Below are 11319 nucleotides of genomic sequence, written 5' to 3'. Positions count from 1 at the left end.
CTGTAGAAATGAAGATTTACCTGACAGAGGACAGGCTAACAAGACTTCAAAGTGCTTGCCGCACCCTTCATTCCATTCAACACCCGTCAGTGGCTCAATGCATGGAGGTAATCGGCTTAATGGTAGCGGCAATGGACATAGTACCCTTTGCACGCTTACACCTCAGACCACTGCAACTGTGCATGCTAAGTCAGTGGAATGGGGATTACTCAGACTTATCCCCTTCTCTGAATCTGGATCAAGAGACCAGAAATTCTCTTCTATGGTGGCTTTCTCGGCCACATCTGTCCAGGGGGATGCCATTCAGCAGACCAGACTGGACAATTGTAACAACAGACGCCAGCCTTCTAGGTTGGGGTGCCGTCTGGAATTCTCTGAAGGCTCAGGGACAATGGAGTCAGGAGGAGAGTCTCCTGCCAATAAACATTCTGGAATTGAGAGCAGTTCTCAATGCCCTCCTGGCTTGGCCCCAGTTGACAACTCGGGGGTTCATCAGGTTTCAGTCGGACAACATCACGACTGTAGCTTACATCAACCATCAGGGAGGGACAAGAAGCTCCCTAGCTATGATGGAAGTATCAAAGATAATTTGCTGGGCAGAGTCTCACTCTTGCCACCTGTCAGCAATCCACATCCCGGGAGTGGAGAACTGGGAGGCGGATTTCTTAAGTCGTCAGACTTTTCATCCGGGGGAGTGGGAACTTCATCCGGAGGTCTTTGCCCAAATACTTCGACGTTGGGGCAAACCAGAGATAGATCTCATGGCGTCTCGACAGAACGCCAAGCTTCCTCGTTACGGGTCCAGATCCAGGGATCCAGGAGCAGTCCTGATAGATGCTCTGACAGCACCTTGGGACTTCAGGATGGCTTACGTGTTTCCACCCTTCCCGTTGCTTCCTCGATTGATTGCCAGAATCAAACAAGAGAGAGCATCAGTGATTCTAATAGCACCTGCGTGGCCACGCAGGACTTGGTATGCAGACCTGGTGGACATGTCATCCTGTCCACCTTGGTCTCTACCTCTGAAACAGGACCTTCTGATACAGGGTCCCTTCAAACATCAAAATCTAACTTCTCTGAAGCTGACTGCTTGGAAATTGAACGCTTGATTTTATCAAGACGTGGGTTTTCTGAGTCAGTTATTGATACCTTAATACAGGCTAGGAAACCTGTTACCAGAAAGATTTACCATAAGATATGGCGTAAATACCTATATTGGTGTGAATCCAAAGGTTACTCTTGGGGTAAGGTTAGGATTCCTAGGATATTGTCTTTTCTACAAGAAGGTTTAGAAAAGGGTTTATCTGCTAGTTCTTTAAAGGGACAGATCTCAGCTCTGTCCATTCTGTTACACAAACGTCTGTCAGAAGTTCCTGACGTCCAGGCATTTTGTCAGGCTTTGGCCAGGATTAAGCCTGTGTTTAAAACTGTTGCTCCACCATGGAGTTTAAACCTTGTTCTTAATGTTTTACAGGGCGTTCCGTTTGAACCCCTTCATTCCATTGATATAAAGTTGTTATCTTGGAAAGTTCTATTTTTAATGGCTATTTCCTCGGCTCGAAGAGTCTCTGAATTATCAGCCTTACATTGTGATTCTCCTTATTTGATTTTTCATTCGGATAAGGTAGTCCTGCGTACTAAACCTGGGTTCTTACCTAAGGTAGTTACTAACAGGAATATCAATCAAGAGATTGTTGTTCCTTCTTTATGCCCAAATCCTTCTTCAAAGAAGGAACGTCTACTGCACAACCTGGATGTAGTCCGTGCTCTAAAATTTTACTTACAGGCAACTAAGGAATTTCGACAAACGTCTTCTCTGTTTGTCATTTACTCTGGGCAGAGGAGAGGTCAAAAAGCTTCCGCTACCTCTCTTTCTTTTTGGCTTCGTAGCATAATTCGTTTAGCTTATGAGACTGCTGGACAGCAGCCTCCTGAAAGAATTACAGCTCATTCTACTAGAGCTGTGGCTTCCACTTGGGCCTTCAAGAATGAGGCCTCTGTTGAACAGATTTGCAAGGCTGCAACTTGGTCTTCGCTTCATACGTTTTCCAAATTTTACAAATTTGACACTTTTGCTTCATCGGAGGCTATTTTTGGGAGAAAGGTTCTTCAGGCAGTGGTTCCTTCTGTATAAAGAGCCTGCCTATCCCTCCCGTCATCCGTGTACTTTTGCTTTGGTATTGGTATCCCAGAAGTAATGATGACCCGTGGACTGATCACACTTAACAGAAGAAAACATAATTTATGCTTACCTGATAAATTCCTTTCTTCTGTAGTGTGATCAGTCCACGGCCCGCCCTGTTTTTAAGGCAGGTAAATATTTTTTAATTTATACTCCAGTCACCACTTCACCCTTGGCTTTTCCTTTCTCGTTGGTCCTTGGTCGAATGACTGGGAGTGACGTAGAGGGGAGGAGCTATATGCAGCTCTGCTGGGTGAATCCTCTTGCACTTCCTGTTGGGGAGGAGTAATATCCCAGAAGTAATGATGACCCGTGGACTGATCACACTACAGAAGAAAGGAATTTATCAGGTAAGCATAAATTATGTTTTTATGCAGACTAGATTTACTAGTGCACAAGTTGTATACAAATTACATCTGAATCACTTATGTAGATATACTAGTGCACAAATTGTATAAAAATTACACCTGGATCACTTTTATGTAGATATACTAGTGCACAAATTATATAAAAATTACATCTGAATCACTTTTATGTAGATATACTAGTGCACAAATTGTATACAAATTACATCTAAATCACTTTTATGTAGATATACTAGTGTACAAGTTGTATACAAATTACATCTGGATCACTTTTATGCAGATTTACTAGTGCACAAATTGTATAAAAATTACATCTGAATCACTTTTATGTAGATATACTAGTGTACAAGTTGTATACAAATTACATCTGGATCACTTTTATGCAGATTTACTAGTGCACAAATTGTATAAAAATTACATCTGAATCACTTTTATGTAGATATACTTGTGCACAAGTTGTATACAAATTACATCTGAATCACTTTTATGCAGATTTACTAGTGCACAAATTGTATAAAAATTACATCTGAATCACTTTTATGCAGATTTACTAGTGCACAAATTGTATACAAATTACATCTGAATCACTTTTATGTAGATATACTAGTGCACAAATTGTATACAAATTACATCTAAATCACTTTTATGTAGATATACTTGTGTACAAGTTGTATACAAATTACATCTGGATCACTTTTATGCAGATTTACTAGTGCACAAGTTGTATACAAATTACATCTGAATCACTTTTATGTAGATATACTTGTGCACAAGTTGTATACAAATTACATCTGAATCACTTTTATGTAGATATACTAGTGCACAAGTTGTATACAAATTACATCTGAATCACTTTTATGCAGATTTACTAGTGCACAAATTGTATAAAAATTACATCTGAATCACTTTTATGTAGATATACTAGTGCACAAGTTGTATACAAATTACATCTGAATCACTTTTATGTAGATTTACTAGTGCACAAGTTGTATACAAATTATATCTGAATCACTTTTATGCAGATTTACTAGTGCACAAGTTGTATACAAATTACATCTGGATCACTTTTATGTAGATATACTAGTGCACAAATTGTATACAAATTACATCTGAATCACTTTTATGTAGCTATACTAGTGCACAAGTTGTATACAAATTACATCTGGATCACTTTTATGTAGATATACTAGTGCACAAATTGTATAAAAATGACATCTGGATCACTTTTATGTAGATATACTAGTGCACAAATTGTATAAAAATGACATCTGGATCACTTTTATGTAGATATACTTGTGCACAAGTTGTATACAAATTACATCTGGATCACTTTTATGTAGATATACTAGTGCACAAATTATATAAAATTACATCTGGATCACTTTAATGTAGATTTACTTGTGCACAAGTTATATAAAAATTACATCTGAATTACTTTTATGTAGATATAATAGTGCACAAATTGTATAAAAATTACACCTGGATCACTTTAATGTAGATTTACTTGTGCACAAGTTGTATAAAAATTACATCTGGATCACTTTTATGCAGACTAGATTTACTAGTGCACAAGTTGTATACAAATTACATCTGGATCACTTTTATGCAGACTAGATTTACTAGTGCACAAGTTGTATACAAATTACATCTGAATCACTTATGTAGATATACTAGTGCACAAATTGTATACAAATTACATCTGGATCACTTTTATGTAGATATACTAGTGCACAAATTATATAAAAATTACATCTGAATCACTTTTATGTAGATATACTAGTGCACAAATTGTATACAAATTACATCTAAATCACTTTTATGTAGATATACTAGTGTACAAGTTGTATACAAATTACATCTGAATCCCTTTAATGTAGATTTACTTGTGCACAAGTTGTATAAAAATTACATCTGAATCACTTTTATGTAGATATACTAGTGCACAAATTATATAAAAATTACATCTGAATCACTTTTATGTAGATATACTAGTGCACAAATTGTATACAAATTACATCTAAATCACTTTTATGTAGATATACTTGTGCACAACTTGTATACAAATTACATCTGGATCACTTTTATGTAGAAATATTTGTGCACAAGTTGTATACAAATTTCATCTGGATCACTTTTATGCACATTTACTAGTGCACAAATTATATAAAAATTACATCTGAATCACTTTTATGTAGATATACTTGTGCACAAGTTGTATACAAATTACATCTGAATCACTTTTATGCAGATTTACTAGTGCACAAATTGTATAAAAATTACATCTGAATCACTTTTATGCAGATTTACTAGTGCACAAATTGTATAAAAATTACATCTGAATCACTTTTATGTAGATATACTAGTGCACAAATTGTATACAAATTACATCTAAATCACTTTTATGTAGATATACTAGTGTACAAGTTGTATACAAATTACATCTGGATCACTTTTATGCAGATTTACTAGTGCACAAGTTGTATACAAATTACATCTGAATCACTCTTATGTAGATATACTAGTGTGCAAGTTGTATACAAATTACATCTGGATCACTTTTATGCAGATTTACTAGTGCACAAGTTGTATACAAATTACATCTGAATCACTTTTATTTAGATATACTTGTGCACAAGTTGTATACAAATTACATCTGAATCACTTTTATGTAGATATACTAGTGCACAAGTTGTATACAAATTACATCTGAATCACTTTTATGCAGATTTACTAGTGCACAAATTGTATAAAAATTACATCTGAATCACTTTTATGTAGATATACTAGTGCACAAGTTGTATACAAATTACATCTGAATCACTTTTATGTAGATTTACTAGTGCACAAGTTGTATACAAATTATATCTGAATCACTTTTATGCAGATTTACTAGTGCACAAGTTGTATACAAATTACATCTGGATCACTTTTATGTAGATATACTAGTGCACAAATTGTATACAAATTACATCTGAATCACTTTTATGTAGCTATACTAGTGCACAAGTTGTATACAAATTACATCTGGATCACTTTTATGTAGATATACTAGTGCACAAATTGTATAAAAATGACATCTGGATCACTTTTATGTAGATATACTAGTGCACAAATTGTATAAAAATGACATCTGGATCACTTTTATGTAGATTTACTTGTGCACAAGTTGTATAAAAATTACATCTGAATCACTTTTATGTAGATATACTAGTGCACAAGTTGTATACAAATTACATCTGGATCACTTTTATGTAGATATACTAGTGCACAAATTATATAAAATTACATCTGGATCACTTTAATGTAGATTTACTTGTGCACAAGTTATATAAAAATTACATCTGAATCACTTTTATGTAGATATACTAGTGCACAAATTGTATAAAAAATACACCTGGATCACTTTAATGTAGATTTACTTGTGCACAAGTTGTATAAAAATTACATCTGAATCACTTTTATGTAGATATACTAGTGCACAAGTTGTATACAAATTACATCTGAATCACTTTTATGTAGATATACTAGTGCACAAGTTGTATACAAATTACATCTGAGTCACTTTTATGTAGATATACTAGTGCACAAGTTGTATACAAATTACATCTGAATCACTTTTATGTAGATTTACTAGTGCACAAGTTGTATACAAATTACATCTGAATCACTTTTATGTAGATATACTAGTGCACAAGTTGTATACAAATTACATCTGAATCACTTTTATGTAGATTTACTAGTGCACAAATTGTATAAAAATTACATCTGAATCACTATGTAGATATACTAGTGCACAAGTTGTATACAAATTACATCTGAATCACTTTTATGTAGCTATACTAGTGCACACGTTGTATACAAATTACATCTGGATCACTTTTATGTAGATATACTAGTGCACAAATTGTATAAAAATGACATCTGGATCACTTTTATGTAGATATACTAGTGCACAAATTGTATAAAAATGTCATCTGGATCACTTTTCTGTTGATATACTTGTGCACAAGTTGTATACAAATTACATCTGGATCACTTTTATGTAGATATACTAGTGCACAAATTATATAAAATTACATCTGGATCACTTTAATGTAGATTTACTTGTGCACAAGTTGTATAAAAATTACATCTGAATCACTTTTATGTAGATATACTAGTGCACAAATTGTATACAAATTACATCTGGATCACTTTAATGTAAATTTACTTGTGCACAAGTTGTATAAAAATTACATCTGAATCACTTTTATGTAGATATACTAGTGCACAAGTTGTATACAAATTACATCTGAATCACTTTTATGTAGATATACTAGTGCACAAGTTGTATACAAATTACATCTGAATCACTTTTATGTAGATATACTAGTGCACAGGTTGTATACAAATTACATCTGAATCACTTTTATGTAGATATACTAGTGCGCAAATTGTTTAAAAATTACATCTGGATCACTTTTATGTAGATATACTTGTGCACAAATTGTATAAAAATTACATCTGAATCACTTTTATGTAGATATACTTGTGCACAAATTGTATACAAATTACATCTGGATCACTTTTATGTGATATACTTGTGCACAAATTATATAAAACTTACATCTGGATCAATTTTATGTCTTAACAGTTCTATACATTTTCATTGGCTGCCAGGCGCTACTCATTCAACTGTACTATTTCCCATTGGCTTATACAACTGTATTAGTTCCTAATGGCGGACAGGGAAAACTCAGTGCTCATAGACTGAGTAAAACTCAATGCTATATTCTATTTATTTAAAAACAGAATTTATAGCACTGTACAGAACCTCTCTGTATTATATTTATAATTATATATATATATATATATATATATTTATATATATTAAAAAGAGCTATGCATGTTTTCAGTGCCTTTTTATTTGTTCGTTTTATAGTCTTTTTGCGCACTATGTCATTTTAAGATGTCAACTCAAATTTTAAAAAAAATCACTTCTTTTAGGTTATATTTTTATGTAGGTAAAACTCAGTATAGTACAATGTCTATGCATTTTCCCATAAGTAATTGTGTTGCATTTTTCACAAACCAATACAATGATCCTATATTATCACGAATTGTAATGCTGCTAGATCTCTATTAATCTTTAATTTGAAAACTTTTTATGTATTTTTCACGATTTGTTTTATTAAAAAAATATTAAAATTTTGAACATTTTTAAATTTGTGGTTGAATAATTTTTTTCAGTATTTTGATTTTGGTTTATTTAAGTTTTGTTTCCCTACCAGAGAAATTTTCGGAAAAAACATAGAGTGGTGGCTTCAGAGCCTCAGCAGAAATATTCTAAATTACAGACCGCTTTTGCATTCAGAAAAAAATAATAATAATTTCAGAAAATTTTGGTTGGTGAGCATTGTCAGAAGACAAGGTAGATGGAATCCGGAAGAATGCACATTGCCTTCAAGTATGCTGGAAGTAAGAACATTTTCTCCAACATAGGTGTGTCCGGTCCACGGCGTCATCCTTACTTGTGGGATATTCTCTTCCCCAACAGGAAATGGCAAAGAGCCCAGCAAAGCTGGTCACATGATCCCTCCTAGGCTCCGCCTACCCCAGTCATTCTCTTTGCCGTTGTACAGGCAACATCTCCACGGAGATGGCTTAGAGTTTTTTAGTGTTTAACTGTAGTTTTTATTATTCAATCAAGAGTTTGTTATTTTAAAATAGTGCTGGTATGTACTATTTACTCAGAAACAGAAAAGAGATGAAGATTTCTGTTTGTATGAGGAAAATGATTTTAGCAACCGTAACTAAAATCCATGGCTGTTCCACACAGGACTGTTGAGAGCAATTAACTTCAGTTGGGGGAACAGTGTGCAGTCTCTTGCTGCTTGAGGTATGACACATTCTAACAAGACGATGTAATGCTGGAAGCTGTCATTTTCCCTATGGGATCCGGTAAGCCATGTTTATTACGATCGTAAATAAGGGCTTCACAAGGGCTTATTAAGACTGTAGACTTTTTCTGGGCTAAATCGATTCATTATTAACACATATTTAGCCTTGAGGAATCATTTTATCTGGGTATTTTGATATAATAATATCGGCAGGCACTGTATTAGACACCTTATTCCTTAGGGGCTTTCCCAAAGCATAAGCAGAGCCTCATTTTCGCGCCGGTGTGGCGCACTTGTTTTTGAGAGGCATGGCATGCAGTCGCATGTGAGAGGAGCTCTGATACTTAGAAAAGACTTTCTGAAGGCGTCATTTGGTATCGTATTCCCCTTTGGGCTTGGTTGGGTCTCAGCAAAGCAGATACCAGAGACTGTAAAGGGGTTAAAGTTTAAAACGGCTCCGGTTCCGTTATTTTAAGGGTTAAAGCTTCCAAATTTGGTGTGCAATACTTTTAAGGCTTTAAGACACTGTGGTGAAAATTTGATAAATTTTGAACAATTCCTTCATGTTTTTTCGCAATTGCAGTAATAAAGTGTGTTCAGTTTAAAATTTAAAGTGACAGTAACGGTTTTATTTTAAAACGTTTTTGTACTTTGTTATCAAGTTTATGCCTGTTTAACATGTCTGAACTACCAGATAGACTGTGTTCTGAATGTGGGGAAGCCAGAATTCCTATTCATTTAAATAAATGTGATTTATGTGATAATGACAATGTTGCCCAAGATGATTCCTCAAGTGAGGGGAGTAAGCATGGTACTGCATCATTCCCTCCTTCGTCTACACAAGTCTTGCCCACTCAGGAGGCCCCTAGTACATCTAGCGCGCCAATACTCCTTACTATGCAACAATTAACGGCTGTAATGGATAATTCTGTCAAAAACATTTTAGCCAAAATAAACACTTGTCAGCGTGAGCGCGGCTGCTCTGTTTTAGATACTGAAGAGCATGACGACGCTGATATTAATATCTCTGAAGGGCCCCTAACCCAGTCTGATGGGGCCAGGGAGGTTTTGTCTGAGGGAGAAATTACTGATTCAGGGAACATTTCTCAACAGGCTGAACCTGATGTGATTGCATTTAAATTTAAGTTGGAACATCTCCGCATTCTGCTTAAGGAGGTATTATCCACTCTGGATGATTGTGACAAGTTGGTCATCCCAGAGAAACTATGTAAAATGGACAAGTTCCTAGAGGTGCCGGGGCTCCCAGAAGCTTTTCCTATACCCAAGCGGGTGGCGGACATTGTTAATAAAGAATGGGAGAGGCCCGGTATTCCTTTCGTCCCTCCCCCCATATTTAAAAAATTGTTTCCTATGGTCGACCCCAGAAAGGACTTATGGCAGACAGTCCCCAAGGTCGAGGGAGCGGTTTCCACTTTAAACAAACGCACCACTATACCCATAGAGGATAGTTGTGCTTTCAAAGATCCTATGGATAAAAAATTAGAAGGTTTGCTTAAAAAGATGTTTGTTCAGCAGGGTTACCTTCTACAACCAATTTCATGCATTGTCCCTGTCGCTACAGCCGCATGTTTCTGGTTCGATGAGCTGATAAAGGCGGTCGATAGTGATTCTCCTCCTTATGAGGAGATTATGGACAGAATCAATGCTCTCAAATTGGCTAATTCTTTCACCCTCGACGCCACTTTGCAATTGGCTAGGTTAGCGGCTAAGAATTCTGGGTTTGCTATTGTGGCGCGCAGAGCGCTTTGGTTGAAATCTTGGTCGGCTGATGCGTCTTCCAAGAACAAGCTACTTAACATTCCTTTCAAGGGGAAAACGCTGTTTGGCCCTGACTTGAAAGAGATTATCTCTGATATCACTGGAGGTAAGGGCCACGCCCTTCCTCAGGATCGGCCTTTCAAGGCAAAAAATAAACCTAATTTTCGTCCCTTTCGTAGAAACGGACCAGCCCAAGGTGCTACGTCCTCTAAGCAAGAGGGTAATACTTCTCAAGCCAAGCCAGCTTGGAGACCAATGCAAGGCTGGAACAAGGGAAAGCAGGCCAAGAAACCTGCCACTGCTACCAAGACTGCATGAAATGTTGGCCCCCGATCCGGGACCGGATCTGGTGGGGGGCAGACTCTCTCTCTTCGCTCAGGCTTGGGCAAGAGATGTTCTGGATCCTTGGGCGCTAGAAATAGTCTCCCAAGGTTATCTTCTGGAATTCAAGGGACTTCCCCCAAGGGGGAGGTTCCACAGGTCTCAGTTGTCTTCAGACCAATCTTAGATCTCAAGATCTTAAACAAGTTTCTCAAGGTTCCATCGTTCAAGATGGAAACCATTCGAACTATTCTTCCTTCCATCCAGGAAGGTCAATTCATGACCACGGTGGATTTAAAAGATGCATATCTACATATTCCTATCCACAAGGAACATCATCGGTTCCTAAGGTTCGCATTCCTGGACAAACATTACCAGTTCGTGGCGCTTCCTTTCGGATTAGCCACTGCTCCAAGGATTTTCACAAAGGTACTAGGGTCCCTTCTAGCTGTGCTAAGACCAAGGGGCATTGCTGTAGTACCTTACTTGGACGACATTCTGATTCAAGCGTCGTCCCTTCCTCAAGCAAAGGCTCACACGGACATCGTCCTGGCCTTTCTCAGATCTCACGGATGGAAAGTGAACGTGGAAAAGAGTTCTCTATCCCCGTCAACAAGGGTTCCCTTCTTGGGAACAATTATAGACTCCTTAGAAATGAGGATTTTTCTAACAGAGGCCAGAAAAACAAAACTTCTAGACTCTTGTCGGATACTTCATTCCGTTCCTCTTCCTTCCATAGCTCAGTGCATGGAAGTGATCGGGTTGATGGTAGCGGCAATGGACATAGTTCCTT

Source organism: Bombina bombina, chromosome 1, assembly GCF_027579735.1.
Source record: "Bombina bombina isolate aBomBom1 chromosome 1, aBomBom1.pri, whole genome shotgun sequence".
NCBI classification, from domain to species: Eukaryota; Metazoa; Chordata; class Amphibia; order Anura; family Bombinatoridae; genus Bombina; species Bombina bombina.
The sequence above is the reverse complement of the archived record's forward strand: the minus strand, read 5'-3'. Positions refer to the sequence as shown.